General features: G+C 44.8%; 1 pseudogene across 1 annotated transcript; it reads right to left on the bottom strand.

Moving 5' to 3' along the window:
* Positions 1 to 17,313: 17,313 nt before the first annotated feature.
* On the bottom strand, positions 17,314 to 18,057 carry LOC310772346 (E3 ubiquitin-protein ligase RNF126-A pseudogene; annotated as a pseudogene). The gene has a single exon. The product of its transcript is annotated as an E3 ubiquitin-protein ligase RNF126-A pseudogene (transcript).
* Positions 18,058 to 18,336: the final 279 nt, after the last annotated feature.

The following is an 18,336-nucleotide window of genomic DNA, read 5'->3' as shown; positions in this document are numbered from 1 at the left end:
CCGACAGGCGCTATCCCTAAATAGCGCTTTGCGCACTGTTAAGCTTGTGGCATACTCTTCGCGCCCAGCCAAGCGCATAGGGCACATGGCGATTATGACGACATCGCACGGGGCGTGTCGGGGGGCGAGGCCTGAGCGCAGCGCGGCGCGTCCATGGAGATTTTTCTATCAGCGCGTCGGTTTTGCTGCCTGTGCCTGTGAGATCTCCGTGGTAGGCTATCAGCGGATATCTGCTGTGATTGAGTCCTCACCGTCGTTAAAGTCGCCTTCAAAGCATGATGTTCGATTATAACGAACTAGTTGTGTGGCTTAGCCTTCCCAAATGTGGAGGGGTCGTTTTTTATAATTTAATACATAGAATTGGGAACGTTACATTCAATTTCATTCAGACTGCCTGGAGCCTGGAGCTGCGCACTGAGTATGTTCTGTTTTGGCTGGCGCAGAGTGCGCGCGCCCTCCTCGGTGCCCCGCCTCCAGCGCGTGCGCGAAGAGTATGCCAGAAGCTTTAGCGCGTGCCTTAAAGGAGAATTTCGTTTTTTTACACCACGGTCCTCATTTCCAGTTTAGAATATGATGTTTTACTCACCGAAATAGTTTCGCTTCATTTGGATGCCCACGGAAGATTTTGAGCTCCGAGTAGTCTCCTCAAACAGGCTATAACGAGAGCCTGCGGCGAGTGCGGGGCATGCTGCACACACTCTGTAAATGACACTTTTTCGGTCACATCGCGGTTCATTATGGTTGTAAATATAATTATTTAGCTAATAGCTAGAAGCTAAGCTAACACCAACACAACAGTCAACGTAGATCTGCCCCGGATGGGGTTACAGTGTTCATCTTCTTCTGTGGTTTCTCTTCTTACCACACTTCTTCAGAGAAACCACAGAAGAAGAAGATGAGCACTGTAACCGCATCCGGGGCAGATCGGAGCCGACTCTTTTGTTGTTGTGTTCTGGAGGAGCTAACCTCTCCCAGACCCTAACCCTAAACCTAACCTCTCCCACCCCCCATGCCTAAACCTAACCTCCCCCAGACCCTAACCCTAACCTCTCCCACCCCCCATGCCTAAACCTAACCTCCCCCAGACCCTAACCCTAACTTCTCCCACCCCCCACGCCTAAACCTAACCTCCCTCCAGACCCTAATGGGGGAGCAGTTGACTAATGGGGGAGCAGTTAGGCTAATGGGGGAGCAGTTGCCATAAGCGTCAAAGATGACTTCCATGGGTTTGCATTGAGTTTAGTCGGAAAGCCCAAGTCGTTTCATGTGTCGCTCAAGGGTACCATGTTAGTAACAAGTGACGCACAAGGGACGGGACAAAGCGTCAATATGCTACGTGCTCGGAGTGAAAACGTGTTGAATTATCACAGGCATGCGCTTGTGTCTGCCCCCAATTTGCATTTGCATTTGCGCTTTTGGGAAGATAGAGGCCTATGACTTTCACTCATATTCCACTAGAGTAGACGCTAAGGATATTCATCTTCCGTATTGTCAGACTTCCCTTAACCAATATTCCATGCATTTCATTATAATGCACACACACACACACACACACACGCGCGCGCACACACACACACACACACACACACACACACACACACACACACACACACACACACACACACACGTTTGACTCTAGCCTACTGCCCATTAGTGAATATAAAGGAGAATTTCGTTTTTTTTAACCTGCAGCCCTCTCCTCACATTAATTATGATCTGACGACTCACCCAGTGCTCTCCGCAGCGTTTTTGTCGTCCTAGGCGTTGTTTTGAGATCAATAGCGTCCAAGACACTCCTAGAACGGAGCTCCGAGAGGACCAAGTGGCAGCATGCTTTTCCTCCATTTAAATAGACAGTTTTATTCCCGTTTTCGACGCATATCGTCATAAACTGTTCCCTAAGGAACGATCAGACTGCATTTCTCCCCCTCGCTCTTTTCACTAGTTACAGGCAGCCCATTTTTGCCTGTCGGGTCAGTGAGAGACAATACTCTCGTCTGGAAAGTTGAAAACGGGAATAAAACTGTGCTGACGACAAAAACGCTGCGGAGAGCACTGGGTGAGTCGTCAGATCATAATTAATGTGAGGAGAGGGCTGCAGGTTAAAAAAAAACGAAATTCTCCTTTAACATACCAACGTGAAAGATGCATGGAAGTATGTGGGCAGTGACGGTTACATCGTTTGAAACAAACACATTTCTTTTTGGATGAAAATGAATAAATGCATGTGGATGGAGCTGTTCTGCTTCCCTATCTCTTCCCCTTTACATGTTATAAGATGATAGGATATTGCAACTATGTTTCCCGTGCTGTTGTGTCATATTTTTTCTTTATCTTTTTACTTTTAATTACTTTTTGATTACAGAGACATTGATTTTGTATGGCTCGACATGCAGAATGAATTCCAGCACAGAAGGCTTATAGCATTAGTTACAGACTGGTTCTGGGTGTCGTGAGTAGACTACTCATTAAAACAAAGGTACAAAAACATTCAGTGAAAGCTTGATGGGTCAGCTGCCTCGGCCAATGATATGCTGACATCTTCAAATTCCTGATATTTTGGGTAAGCATTGACAGGGGCGTGGTCATGTTTGGTTTCAGTCTATAATAAAGTGGGGCTCACTCACTGTGATGATTACACTCTGACTAATATGCCACTTTGAAGTTGGACATCTGTTACCTCCATTGCAGGATTTGCTCTGCTTGTCCGTTCCGTTTTAAAATGTATTTCAGTCACAGATAAACCCGAGCAAATAGGAGTAGGAGCATGATGAAAGCCAAGCATATCTGCCAGCGAGCCTTCTCCCTTTCAGAAATTGAAATCTTATGAAAAAGGTACGTATTTTTTTCTTTTCTTTTTTAACCGGGATAAGCTGTGAAGTGGCTTTTCATCATCCTTTTTTTTTGGCCAGCGCAAGCGGGCCCTATATCTGGCTTTGTCCAGTCTGATTTGAGTGCCGATGCTCGTGACCGCTTTATCGCACTGACCATATGCTAGGTTCCGACCTAGCCTTGTTTTTTTAAGAAGCCAACGCTCTTAGATGAAAGAGGCACTGGCTAAAAAGGCCACAATCCAGAAGTATTATGATTGGATATCTCAGAGATTCTCTAGAGCAGGGGTGCCCACACTTTTTCAGCTTGGGAGCTACTTTTAAAATGACCAAGTCAAAGTGATCTACCAAACATATTTATTTATATATATATACACTGAGTATACAGTGGAACAGTGGAAAAACAGTGGATTTTTTTTTTTTTTTTTTTTTTCCCTCAATGCCATGCGATCTACCACACTATCGGTCGATCGCGATCGACGTATTGGGCACCCCTGCTCTAGAGCATAGGGACCATATTCTAAGTTTTTATTGATATGCGCCATATCTGGTCAGATATGCACTCAATATACATCATGAGTACTTATTATCTTGTTATTGTATTCCAAATAGGACCTTGTGTCTGGAAATATCCAAGCCCAATATTTTTTCTGTATTACTGGTTGAGTTCATATGAATGAAGCCTGCCTTAGTTCATTCAAGACATGATGTCATAGGCTATGCCCCAGCTGTACCAGCTGACAGCCTCTGTTTGGTTCATCGTTTAACCATTCTCCAATCACAGTCATTCTCACATCAAGGCGGTCCATTTAAATATGGCAGCCTCTCACTCACTGATCTGTTCCCCACCTTGCTGATCGTTTGCGGCTGCTGGCAACGCTTTGCCCCCTCCACCCCATGCTTGATACCAATCCTTGGCCTTGGATGGTCTTCGTTTCATATGATACCAGAAACTTCACTCTTTAAAATTGAGAGAGAGATAATTGCAATGGGCTGGTGGACCACCAGGCACTGAGGTATATGGAGAAAATGTGTGTAAACATCATGCTGAGGTATTTACTGTTTCTCTTACACCAGGCATGTCCAAAGTCCGGCCCTGAGGCCCATTGCGGCCCGCGGACTGATTTTAAGTGTCCCTCGTCTTGTCTCTCAAAATATACTATATGTGGCCCTCCACACAGTATTGGTAAATGGTCAAATGGACCATTTATATAGCGCTTTTATCCAAGCGCTTTACAATGTGCCTACATTCACCCATTCACACACCGAAGGCAGCCAGCTGCCACGCAGGGTGCTGGGACAGCCATCGGGAGCAATTTGGGGTTCAGTGTCATGCCCAAGGACACTTCGACATGCGGACTGGAGGAGCAGGGGATCGAACCACCGACCTTCCGGTTGGTGGACGACACTATACCTCCTGAGCCACAGCCGCCCCCTTGGTTAATCAAGCAAGTTCAATTTGCATTTTTTCCGTTCACCTAACGATGACAGCACTATGATACAGTTTGTACAGGCACCGGGTAGGAACAGCACATGCAGAACTAATGTTTTCAGATGGTAAACAAAATCTTTAGAGTACATTTGTATGTGATTTTTTATTTTATCTTATTTATAACCCATATGATGTGAGAAGCACCTGACCCCCCCGGCATTTTCACATTATCTAATCTGGCCCCCATTCAAAACAGTTTGGACACCCCTGTCTTACACCTATACTGAAATATATGACATATTGATAAAAAAAGAAGCGTATAGATGTGGATGTATTTGAATGAATATGACATATTGCTAAAAAAAAGTGGGTAATAGATGTACAGTACGTATTTGATTGAGTTATCACAGAAGAGTTGACAAGTCTTTATTCATAGTCAAAGTTCGTAAGATCATTTGGTGGTAAATTGTGTTGTGTAAACAAATGGTGTTATGGTGCGGGCGGCTAGTCCTGTCAAACATCATCCATAGCTCTGTCTAGGCGTACTTATACAAGCCCCGATGGCCGTAACAAAGGAGTCGGCTAACCGGTTAGCTTGACTTGGGTATCTTCCAGGTGGAGCATCCCAACCCTCAAACAGCGCTGTAGTTTTGGAGGGCTCCGGTAGAATCCTCTGAAGTTCAGAATGCCATGAAGACGGGACAAAACAAAAATACTCCACACAGATAAACTATCATAGACTCATCACACTGCCAACATGAGCATGGGTGCTGCTCCACCCGCCATCTTAGGTATGGACACACAGAGGGCGGATGAGAGACCGATGACACTCTCTATGGAAGCCTAAGTAGACAGATTATGGAAGCCTACTATAGACAAAAGGCATTCCTTTCTCTAAGAGTGAACGTCGCCTCATTTGATAAACAGCCATATACATATAAATATTTCTCATACATGATGAGAGGGGTGATATGAAACATAACACAAGTGATGCGAGATGCACATTTTATTTAAATTATTCTTATTCAACCTTTATTTAATAAGCACACATATCAAAGCAGAACATAATCCTTATGTATACCGATGATAAGGAGAAATGTCCCATGAGGGGGAGTAGTCCGTGAGCCAGGACACGAAACCTGGGCCATCTGGGGGGATTCATTTTCATAGTGGTGTTGGTTCTCTTTCGATGGTCGGATGTGAGGTTTTCTGATGAGAGGGAGCAGCAACCTTGAAAGTCTACGGGCCCTATCTTCCCCCTAACCTTAGGCGCTAAACTGGCGTTAAACGCAAAAAAACATGCTTTACGCCTGACTTTGCACCTTGTTGAACTGTCTAAACGACATCAAAGCGTGGATGGCCTTAAACGATTTAAATTTTAACGACAGTAAAACTGAAGTCCTATTCTCCCACAGGCCTTAGGTGCAAAAACTGGCCTTAAACGCAAAAAAAACGTGCCTTGCGCCTGCCTCGGGAAGATAGCAACATGGCTTTACGCCCCGAAATGCGCTTTACGCGAAATAGGCGTGGTGCAGTGGCAGAATAGGCCAGAATGGGTGTTTCGGCATTTAAATACCGGCCTAATGATATCTTTCCTCCTGGCGTTAATTTAGCGCTTTGCACTTTTGAAAAACAGGCCTTCAGTGCGCCGCGGATATTCTATCTCAGTTTGTCCCCCTCTCTCTCTCTCTCTCTCACTCCCTTGCTCAGACAGGCACAAGTCCAAAAACTAGAACGACCGCAACGCGGACTTATGCCTCCGCCATTAGTTCATTCTGGGGTCCAAATCACCATTTGAGGCAAATTTGAAGAGATTCCGTCAAGGCGCTCCTGTGATGTTGCGTTACAGAGCTTGGAAATTGGGCGTGTGAGAGGTCACAGTGACCTTGAACTTTGACCACCAAAATGTAATCAGTTCATCCTTGAGTCCAAGTGGGTGTTTGAGACAAGTTTGATTAAATTCCGTCAAGGCATTCCTGAGATATCGCGTTAACAAGCTTGAAAATGGCGTTCGAGAGCTCACCTTGACCTTTGACCTTTGACCACCAAAGTCTAATCAGATCATCCTTGAGTCTAAGGTGATGTTTGAGGCAAATTTGATGAAAGTCCGCCAAGGCATTCGTGAGATATCGCGTTAACAAGCTGGAAAATGGCGTTTGAGAGGTCACAGTGACCATGACCTTTGACCTTTGACCAGCAAAATTTAATCAGTTCATCCTTGAGTCCAAGTCGATGTTTGAGACAAGTTTGATTAAATTCCGTCAAGGCATTCCTGAGATATCACGTTAACAAGCTTGAAAATGGCGTTCGAGAGGTGACAGTGACCTTGACCTTTGACTTTTGACCACCAAAATGTAATCAGTTCATCCTTGAGTCTAAGTAGATGTTTGAGGCAAATTTGCTGAAATTCCGTCAAGGTATTCATGAGATATTGCGTTAACAAGCTGGAAAATGGCGTTTGAGAGGTCACAGTGACCTTGACCTTTGACGACCAAAATGTAATCAGTTCATCCTTGAGTCCAAGTCCATGTTTGAGACAAGTTTGATTAAATTCCGTCAAGGCATTCCTGAGATATCGTGTTAACAAGCTTGAAAATGGCATTCGAGAGGTCAGAGTGACCTTGACCTTTGACCACCAAAATCTAATCAGTTCATCCTTGAGTCCAAGTCAATTTTTGAGACAAGTTTGATTAAATTCCGTCAAGGCATTCCTGAGATATCGCGTTAACAAGCTTGAAAATGGCGTTCGAGAGGTCACAGTGACCTTGAACTTTGACCTTTGACCACCAAAATCTAATCAAATCATCCTTGAGTCTAAGTCGATGTTTGAGGCAAATTTGATGAAATTCCGTCCAGGCGTTCCTCAGATATCGCGTTAACAAACATCGTACGGACGGACGTACGGACGGACGGACGTACGGCCGTACAGACGGACAACCCGGATCCATAATGCCTCCGGCCTCGCTATCGCCGGCGGAGGCATAAAAAGTTGTTATACTGTACATAGTATAACAACATGACAGTTTTTTCTAACATGACAGTTTTGAGCCGGTGACATTCAGAGGCTGTTGCATCATCCTACCTGTGCAGTGAAGGCGAGAGAAAACGAGAGCAAGAAACAAATGTTCACTGCCTGGCTTCCCTGCCACAGCCACACATGTGAAATCTCCCAGCATGCATTGGGCTAATCCATTTCGATAATAAATAGCATCCAAATTAGCCTAAATAGATGGAAAGGTAGATCGAAATAGATCGAAATAACGTGTAATGTTACCACAACATGCAATTGTAGAACATTTCAATATTGGACAAAATAAAATCACGAAATCAAAACACAACCCTATGTGAAACATATATATCCCTTGTAGATTTAACGTGATTTAGATAAGTGACAGCGTAACGCGGTTCTACTGTCATGTGCTACTGTGATGTCTGCTCCAATAAATTGGCCCTACTTCACATTTAGTTTTACAATAAAAACACATTTCTGCATGACTTTACATAATGTAGGCTATATTTATGTGCATCGTCCTACCTGCAGCAGGGGAGAGAAAACAATATCATTCTGGACAAACTTTCACCAATCTAATCTCATCATAGGGATACGCTATTTTTTTCTAGCCGATGCATTTAGAACATTCTTTTCACTTTGATCTTGCTATAGTGTAGCGTATTTACATGTGTAGCACTTCTTTAACCCCCTTTGTGTTTACAGGGTAGTGCCACCTGAATTACCTCTTGTATCGCTACGTTATAAGTATGTAATTATAACCCTTGAGGTTTGGTTTAGTTTTGAATGTCAGTAATAATGTCTAGTTATTGACCCACAATTCACCCTTGCAGTGAACCTTCACCATCAGCTCTGGTAAGTGCCCTTTAAAATTTAGTCCCACTTAGTACACTATATTATTTAAATGTTAATTGATTATCTATACAAATAAATGTACAAATATGATAATATATCTGTCTAATATACTAATCCTATGTACTAATCACTTGTTTTTCCCTTCTCCCTTCTAATGTATGACCCAGGACCTTAAGGTAAGTACCTCTTAACAGGAAATTATGTCACTCATACAAAGTAAGTTTATAGAAAAATATAGTATATTGATTTAGTATCTTAAATGAAATAGCAATACACTGGAACAGTATTTCAGGAAATCAAAATAATAAACAGTAACTCTTTTAGTTCTTTCAGAAATTCAAATAATAACCAGTATCTCTGTTGGTGTTTTCAGATACTCTCCATCATCAATGCAACCTGTGAAACACACTCAATACTCGGATACAATACCTGCAATGCATTCACTAGAAGATAGCAGACAGCATGCATAAACAATTAAACAAATAAACCAATAAAGTCCCGTGTGTCTCTAATGTCAGCGATGCTACATCAATGCTACATCGTTAGCATCCACAGTTCCCCAAAACAAATCCCACCCTTGTTGCAGATCTGAGTCGTTGCTTGGGTACGTTGAGGCTTACAAACTTTATAGCCGCTTCGCTCCCGAAGTGAGCTAAAATAAAGAAAGGTACCTGTAGTCCTTGATGTGAAACGAAACGAACACCTGGCAATGGTGTGCGAGTGACTGGCAGGCAGGGCGTAGCTTGAGCAGAGCGGTCCTCCGGCTGCTCGGCTAACGTTGATGGCAGCCTTGGCGTGGAGAGGCACAGGAACAAATCCCCCGACGTCACCTTTACTCTGCGTTCAAGCCGAACACAGTGCAAACGTCGGCTAAACAGACTTCGGTCAACGTGCGGTACTCACTTATCTGGCAGGCACCAGTTAACACGAAGCTAACCACTGACTGAGCTAGTACAGTGGCCCTACAACACGCAACAAGCTAGCTTCACTAGCCGAGAAGCTAATGCTATGCGCCTGTAGAATCAAGTTGTCCAGCAGACTCCAGGCGTCCTTGATACAGCTCTCACAGGCTGTCCGCCCTGGGATTCCCATAGCTTTCACCGGAACGTCGGCTAAGTCTATACTGGTTATGAAATGTCTAAATAACAACAGATCTCTCTCTGTGTGGCTCGCTCTCCGCTGCCGTCTCTGTTGCCCTCCGTCTCGTTCCTCGTCCTCCGCCCCACTCACTCTCTCGCCCGTTCACCGTCCAATCCTGCTCCGCGCTCTGCTCATGTGATCCTCCCAGCCAATCACTCGACGCCAAAACCATGCGGTCGCTAGCACGTCCCCTAGACCAGGAAATGAACTGTCCAATCCCCGTCCAAGGAAACCAAAACAAGGAAGGACCCAGCGGCACTCGCATTGCAGTCAATTAAAGGCACATTTCCACTTTCCTAAACATTTACAGATTATTGCATCTTCACAGGTAATAGTTATCACAGGTTAGTATTATAACAGGTAATTATTATAACAGGTAAGTATTATCACAGGTAATAGTTATCACAGGTTAGTATTATAACAGGTAATTATATGACACACACTCCCAGACACACACACAACTTAAAGAGCCTAAAAACTAGCTTCTTAGTTAAACGAAAATTATTAAACCCCACTTAAACACCTGGGGCCGTATTCCTAAAGATTCTTAGTGCAAAGAGTTGCTCCTAGTGGCCAAATTCTACGAAAATTCTTAGAATCATGATGTTTTCTTAGAATTTCCCCTAAAAGTGAAGAGTAGATCCTAGTAAAGATAAAAGGTATTCCTAAAGAATACTAGCTCTTAAGAGAGCTCCTAAGGTGAGATCTGTTAAGAGCAGGGAAGAGGACTTTTAAGAGGCTTAGGAGTTCCCTAAGCAGAGGAGAAAATGGCGGAAAGAAGAGGCAGGAGAGATATTCTCCAAACACTGGATGACAGTGAATTAATTAAACGCTACAGATTGGATCGTGCAGGAATCATGTTCGTGGTTGATCTCATTAGAGATGCGCTTACTTCTCCAACCCAACACCACAATGCAATATCACCGGAAATGAAAGTCATCACAACACTGAGGTATTTAGCAACAGGTAAAATGCAACAATGCAGCAGTGATGACTTGGGTCTGTCACAACCCTCCATCAGCAGGGTCATCAAGCAAACACTGACAGCGCTGTCACAGCCTCATATTGTGACACAATTTGTTTCATTTCCGCTGGATGTCCACACTTTACAGGCTCACAAAAGGGCATTCATGGACATCGCAGGATTCCCCGGTGTTGAAACATTGACAGCCATTTTACCCTCGTTAATACCAAATGGAGTTGGAAAGTTGAAAGTGCAAAAATTACCAGCATGGTAAATAAATGTAAGCAAATAAATATAACTATCAGCATGTGAATACTGTGCAAGTGGGCCTGAGTTTTCACACATTTTTTAAGATAATTTTGAAGTATAGCTTACTATTCATTTAACAGAGATTTTCTTTTTATGTAAAATATTATTTATAATTACAGTCTTCATAGAGATTAGATTCTATGATTAAGTTTATTGATTTGGCGGTCCATTCTATGCCCATTATCACCAAAAGTGTATTTTTATCTAGCTTTTAGGATCAACCAATCACAGCTTTTGAAATGATGACTCATACCTGGCAACGGGGTCAACCACACCTCCTCACTAAGATAGGAGTTTCTGTCCATTCCTTGCTCAGAGTTCTCTGAGAATGTTCTGGAATCACTCCTAAGCTAAGACTCCTTGCTAGGAATTTTTAGGCTAAGTTAGGAGCTCTCTGAGAGGATTCTCAGAATCTTTAGGCATACGGGCCCTGGGTTACACATGCTTGCAGTATTTAAACTGCAGTTAGATTGGTTTGAGAAGCATAATAATATGGAATAATAGCCTATATATGGAGACAGACAGACGGGATGAAGGGGGGGGGGGGAGCAGAGCGCTTGGCTTGTCTCTGGCTTTACTGGATTACTCCGTGGAATTGGAGCTTAAAAGGCAAGCTTGTGACTCGTTTACTGCACTTCCCCAATGAGCAGACTGTGCATAAGCTTAAAAGGCGTGGTTGTAATGCTTAAGGCTGCGTGTAGCGCCGACACCAAGATATCGAGTGGGCTGGTTCACGCCCACTGATCTGCACTGTGCTGGGTGCTCAGTGCAGTTTATAGGCTGATGCAACGATAGGGGCCCTGATGTTTGGTCCCAGTGGTTCCCCTCACATGGACTTGGGCCCCCTGGAACCATTTCTAAGACCCACCGTAACAAACCTAGGTGTGAAAATGGACAGTGATTTTAAACTCGACAAACAGATTAACTCTGTAGTCAAATCTAGCTTTTCCCAGCTGAGGCTTTTGTCTAAGGTCAAGCCTTTTTTAACCTTTTATGACCTTGAAAAACTTGAAAAAGACTTGACTACTGCAACGCCCTTTATGTTGGGGTGAGCCAGGCCTCCCTCTCACGCTTACAGCTGGTCCAGAACGCTGCAGCTCGCCTTTTAACAAGAACTCACAAGCGTGAACACATCACCCCTGTACTGGCCTCCCTCCACTGGCTGCCTGTTCGTTTTAGAATCCATTTTAAGATTTTATTGTTTGCTTTTAAATCGCTAAATGGATTAGCCCCAACCTATCTCTCTGAGCTTTTAATCCCGTATGCCCCAACTAGGTCACTCAGGTCCGCTGACCAGTCTCTTCTGGCCATCCAGAAGGCAAGGCTCAAGCTCGGGGGAGATCGCGCCTTTGCAGTTGCAGCCCCCAAACTGTGGAACGAGCTCCCCCTGCATGTTAGGCTGGCCCCTACACTGCCCATCTTTAAATCTCGCCTCAAAACACACTTTTACGACTTGGCGTTTAATTAGAACCTAGTATGGGAGTCGCGTTTTTTTTCTACTTTTTGTTTTTTGTCACTATTTTAACTTCTGTACAGCACTTTGGTCAACTCTGTTGTTTTAAATGTGCATTATAAATAAAGTGGATTGGATTGACTCGGGAAGATAGCATCATGTTAGGGTTAGGGTTACATGGCTTTAGGCCCCGAAATGCGTTTTACGCCGAAGAGGCGTGGCGCAGTGCCAGAACAGGGCCGTAACCAGAGTTCCGAAATAGGGGAGGTCCAGCAAGGGGAGGCGCATTCGGTGGCGCCCGCAAGGGCGCCGCCGAGAAAAAATTTGAGGGGTTTTTTCCCCCTTTTTTAGCCATATTTAGAGTAATATATCATTTTAAATCAACATTAGGATTATACTGTTGTGATGTCATTATTCAGTATATTCTCTTTCATGTCACCACCTGCTCAGCTCTCCTGTCAACATAATTGTAACTAACAAACACAAACTGTTTTAGCCAAATTCATATCAAAATGACACCTACAAACACAGGTACACAACCCAAGCCGTACACAACACACAAAGTCATCATCGATAATAAAAAAAAAACATACAGAGGGACATTTATTTATTCCTGATAGGAACGATTGAAAAATAAAATAAAATATATTATGTTGTTTTTAACTTTACACCACCTCTTTTTGTTACTTATTGGGTCATGAAACTGAAACCATGCATATAGCCACCTGCATACCTGACTTCGGGAGCTTGGCAATTGGCATCATGCATGATTAGCCAGTAGCATCCCAACGTGTCACACAGGTAACATTACTTAAGAGACAGACTAGACACTTACTTTCTTGGTTGTTGCTAAAAAATCTGTCAGTGTCACTCACTGTCTGTCGTTCACTCGCTCACTGTCTCGCAGCTCGCTCACCTTCAATTATCTCGCCAGGCAGACAGACAGTCATCACTCACCACCATGCTGCTGCTCTCTCGGAATCAAGTTACCGCGGACACGGCGTCAGATGACTTCCTGCCTGACCTGCCTTTCGTTTCAAAATAAAAGCGATCCCGTGTTTTTCATGCTTTTCCATGCAGATTGTTTTATAAAAAAAAAAAAAAAAAAATTTCCTCTGAAATATTAGGGGAGGTCCGGACCTCCCCGTCCTCATAGCTAGTTACGGCCATGTGCCAGAATAGGCCAGAATGGGCGTTTCAGCCTTAAATACCGGCTTAACGCTATCTTCCCCCCTAGCGTTAATTTAGCGCTTAGCGCTTTTCAAAACCAGGCCTTATTCAGTGCGCCGGGGATATAACCAGTAACCCTATACTGCAAAAGTGAACTGTTGAAAATTCAATGTCTGGTTTTGTCACGAGTAGCATACAGCTGAAGTCTCTCTCGCCATCAAGCAGACAGTGACGGAAGCATGTTTCTTTATGTGCGCCATGGGGAAAATGACAGACTAAATTGGTGGGTACTGCCATATAGCGCACTGCAAGCATCAGATCTGAAATGTAGGCTACACCACAGAATGACAGAACCATCACTATTTTGCGTGAAAGGCCAAAATGTATATGTAGGCACTAGGCAAGCACAATGACCGATGTAAAAAAAGTTGTTATACCGTAGTTTTGAGACCCTGTCATTCAGAGGCTGTTGCATCATCCTACCTGTGCAGTGGGGGAGAAGAAAAGGTAGCGAGAGAAAACGATATCATTCTGCCCAAACTTTCACCAATCTAATCTCATCATGACATCCAGGGATAGGCTATATTTTTCTAGCCGATGCGTTTAGAACATTCTTTTCACTTTGATCTTGCTATAGTGTAGCGTATTTACATGCTTGCTGTATTTAAAGGGTGGCTTTTCCGGTGTGAATATGAAGGTCTAGTAAATGTAACGTACCTATGGAGTTGGAATCCGCCCTGGGGGCGCTTGGCTGTCGTAAAAAACAACAACATTATTCATGCAATCTTGCTACTACTCAACTTTACTTCGTTTGTTCATCAAACGATAATGGCAAGGGTTAAATGTGTAGTTAGCTTGTGCATGGCGAAGAAGAGGAGAGAAGCAGAGGAAACGGGCAAAGCGCTTATTTAGCATTGTTTCCCAAAAGATCCAGGCTAGGCTAGCCTAGGTAGCTAGCATTAGCATAGGGCTCCATTATAGCTAGCTGGGACCTGCGAGTTTGCAGTCGTCATTTCAAAGAGGACTATCAACGTTCTTTTCTAGCCACGGAGACAGCTCAGAGTCGGAAAAGACTGAGGGAAGACTGCTTGCAATAAAAATCTACAGCTCTATGTCGATAGCTGCACTATACATATTTTATTCATTTTGATTTCGTTTTAAAATGCTTGATTTTACCTGTCTTGTTTTCTTTTCGATGTTGTTAAGAATAATTAAATATATGAATAATGCGACACAATAAATAGAAGGCTTGAATTGATGGATTTGACGCGGTGATCGGTGATTGGCCATATCGGGATCGGCAGATACTGCTTCCAGTGATCGGTGATCAGTGATCGGCCTAAAAAAAGCTGATCGGAGCATCTCTCGGATTGTTTGCTGGAAGCCACGGTATTGTTTATCAGGTGAAGGGTACATAGCCTGACTCCGCAAATTCACAAACCCACCTCCGTCTGAATTCGGCTCAAGATTGGAGTTTAAACCGGCCCGCGCCCAGGCGACCCAATCAGCGTGAGCTACGGGCGGGCCTTAGGCGAGACCGGGTGTGACGCCACCGAGAAGCACCTGTGCATTTGTAGTTCTTTCACTCTTCAACATGGCGGCGGCTACCGCCATCAGCTAGCTGTAAGGCTAGTGAATGACTAGCCGTTAGCCAATCACGCCAGAATCACACAAACACAAAGCCCTTCTCACCACTGCCCAGTAAACATGTAGTAATCTGTTAAACCATCATCTTTGTTCCAAATAGAAATAAATCATAACGTTAATCAAAATGCCACTGAAATATTAGCTAATCAACACAGAACTGCAAAGATCAGTGTGATTTATTGTCTTTTGACTTTTGTCTCTGTGAATACCTTGGTACCTTGACGTCCTCTGGGCTCCAGGCAGCTTCCTTTCGCAGATTCATCTGACATCAACATCTTTATGAATTTACATCATCTTATAATTTTATCCAATCGTGCCTCAAGACCAGCAGATTATGTAACAACAACAGCACACGGCCGTCTTTTCTACGTTTAGTTTATTATCACAAAAGTAAGCAAATAACATTCTCCAGTCATGCGTAAACATCTACCATTCCACTGACAGATATGCTCAAATTCACCAGTCCTTAATGCTAAATAGTAGCGTTAAATCATATTGTATCAAAGCATTTGGCTGATGTTATTGCCATGATCATAGAGGCAGCCAAGAGAGCGTTGCGTCTCCATGACGTTAGCCGTCCAGGGTGCGTGCCACTCGGTGTCATATCGTGTCATCAGTTCCCTGAAGAAACGAACAACGATATAATTAATCGCTGTTAACGTTAACATTAATCATCAATCATCAGACGTAGCACCCCAACCTCCGGGCGGGCGCCGCCCGTGCCGGGAGCCCCCCTCCCGGCCGCGGGCACCCAGCACAGCCACCGCCCACGCCAAGAGCCCCTCGCGTGGGCGGTGGCTGCCCTGGGTGTCGGCGGCCGGGAGAGGGGGCCCCGGCCGGAGGCCGGGGCGGCTGCTAGCTAGTTGTGGATTGCTGCTGCCAAGCTAACTTGCAAATGTTGCTAATGTTAGCGTAACATCAGTTAATCCAATCCGTTACATTTAACGTGCAAAATGGCCTACCTGCACTTCATCCTCAGTCAGACATCTGCAGTTATTCTTCTTTCTTTTGGCAAATTCAATAGTCAATGTTTGCACCCAATATTCACCTTACAAAAACAGCAAAAATCTGCGACCTCCATGCTAACTATTTAGCAATTGTAGTCCTCCTAGCTGTTTACCAGGCGCTGCCGCTGCTACGTCATGAAGGCAAGTCGATCTGATTGGTTGGCGTTGGCACGCCCAGACGGTGACAGACAGACGGTCCATCCAATCACCTGCCAAGTAGCTTGAAAAAAGTGACCGCCCTCTTCAGCAGGGTAGCTTGGCCAAACCCAGATGGATGTCGTTTGTGAAACAGAATGTGAAGCAAACCCATCCATCTGGCAACGTCAGGTTAAAGGGTACATGGATCGCCTGCACAACACGCTGGCAAAACAATACGATGATGCCTCCCTCTCTCGCCCTGTAGAACCCACTGGAGGAAATGTCGATAGGCTATCAGGCGACACTGTCAGCAAAAAAACAAAAACAAAGAAAAAACTTTTTTGGAGCTGTGGAGGCGCATGGAGGCCCCTAGAGGCGGCACACACACAAAAGAGTTGTAGTTCTAATCGACAGCCTTTCCGCATGTGTAATGCGCGGCCGTTGACGCGGTCGTGACGTAAAACGCGTCAGAGCGATGCAGAGTGAATGGGAATGAAAAGACAGTACAGCCAAGAGGGTTTACTGGTGGGAGATAAAGGCTGCCCATCTACTCATACTACTGGCATTGTAAGGATACAAATCTGGTTGAAAACCGGTAAAGCCATCCTTTAAACTGCAGTGAGATTTGTTTGAGGAGCATAATATGGAATCATATATATGGAGACAGACAGGGATGAAAGAGGGAGGGGGGAGAGAGCTCGGAGCGCTTTGGTCAGGCTTTTCTGACCGGACTGGATCGCTCCGTGGAATTGGAGCTTGAAAGGGAAGATGATTTGTTTACTGCAGTTCTCCAATGAGCACAGTTTTTGAGAATAATTCTACGCTTAAAAGGCGTGGTTAAGTGATTAACAGATGGGTTTAGCGCCGAGGGTAAAACATGGACTGCACCTGACCACGCCCATTAATAGCGCTGCGCCTGGCGTTAAACGCTATTTTAAGGCCAGGGGGATGATAGGGCCCCATGAGTTTCTGGCAGTGTTTAACCTGACACTGCCAGATGGTTTGTTTTCTATCTGGGGAGGTGATTGGATGAACCATCTGTTACGTCTATCACAGGCTCGCTTCTCGCTGGTGTCACACCAAACCTGCCCGTAGCTGCCTCAGGAGGGTGATTTGTGCGAACCACTGGTGGTTCAGATTCAAACCAATAGACTGATTTGTCGTGTGATGATGTGATTGTAACCTCATGGAAATCCAGCTCCCTTTCTCACAAGGTTAGGCAGTGTTCTCATTGTTAGGTGAACAGGGAGAGGAGGAAGGTAGTCATGTTCTCATTGTTAGGTGAACAGGGAGAGGAGGAAGGTAGGCAGTGTTCTCATTGCTAGATGAACTGGGAGGAGGAAGGTGAGAAGTTGATTCATGATAACCCCGGGGTGTCTGTGGCTGTGTTCTGTCCACTCAGACTCTTTCTGCACACGGGACACGTGTCGTGCTGCTCCAGCCACGGGACGATACAGTCACTGTGAAACAGATGGTTGCATGGCAGCTGTCTCACGTCCTCTCCAACGCTGTAGTCTTCTTTGCACACAGGACACTCTAAACCAGCACCCACGTGCTCTTCTGTGATGGTGATGGTAGGTAAACTAGTTATCCTCTCTCTGTCTGCCGGAGGTGGACCTGTGCTTTCAAACTGGTTCAATAGCCGTGTAATGATAGCATCAAGCCCATTGGCATCCCAGGCATAGTCCAATGGATTCGAAGCCCATGGTCCCATAATGTTTGCCATGGCTGTAGGTGTGATGATTCCATTGACTAGCTGCTGGATAATTCTCTCTAACGTGGGCAATCGTTCCTGGCGCGTACCCTGCTGTCGAGGGCCGTGCCGACCGCAGGATTGCCTGCCACTGTACCAGTGTTGTGACGCCACTCCGTTCTCAAATATCCCAAACTGGCCATACCCAGGGTGGAACGTGAACAAGTTCTCAAAGGATGGCCGGTTGTGATAACTGGTGGAAGCTGTGGATGTGGACCCATTATCAGGCAGTTCCTCGATGAAGCCAGAGCCACAGCATGGGCAGGTGTAGTCCGGTAAATGCGGACGGATCTCTGCTGAACATTGGTGACAGATAAACCGGCAAAGCCGTGGGGGAGCTTCAGCCATTTCTAGTCAGTTGAACTAGCCAGATCATTAAGGTGATGTCATTTGAGCAATTGTGATGTCATCAGTGAGTGGTCATCAGTGATGTCATAAATCCTTCTCTACTTATGCACAGATCCATTGTGATATCATCGGTGCATTCCTGATGATGTCACAATGTCTATCGCATCATCAGTGTTTGTCACAAATCACTCACTGTTGCGTGTGGCCATGGACAGTGCATAATAAACTTCACACATGGTATGTATCATGTTGCACATTCATGTGTTTACATTCTGTGTT

The sequence above is a fragment of the Poromitra crassiceps genome (assembly GCF_964638095.1).
Source record: "Poromitra crassiceps genome assembly, chromosome: 2".
Lineage (NCBI taxonomy): Eukaryota > Metazoa > Chordata > Actinopteri > Beryciformes > Melamphaidae > Poromitra > Poromitra crassiceps.
Note: the sequence above shows the minus strand (reverse complement) of the source record. Positions and strands in the feature narration are given on the sequence as shown.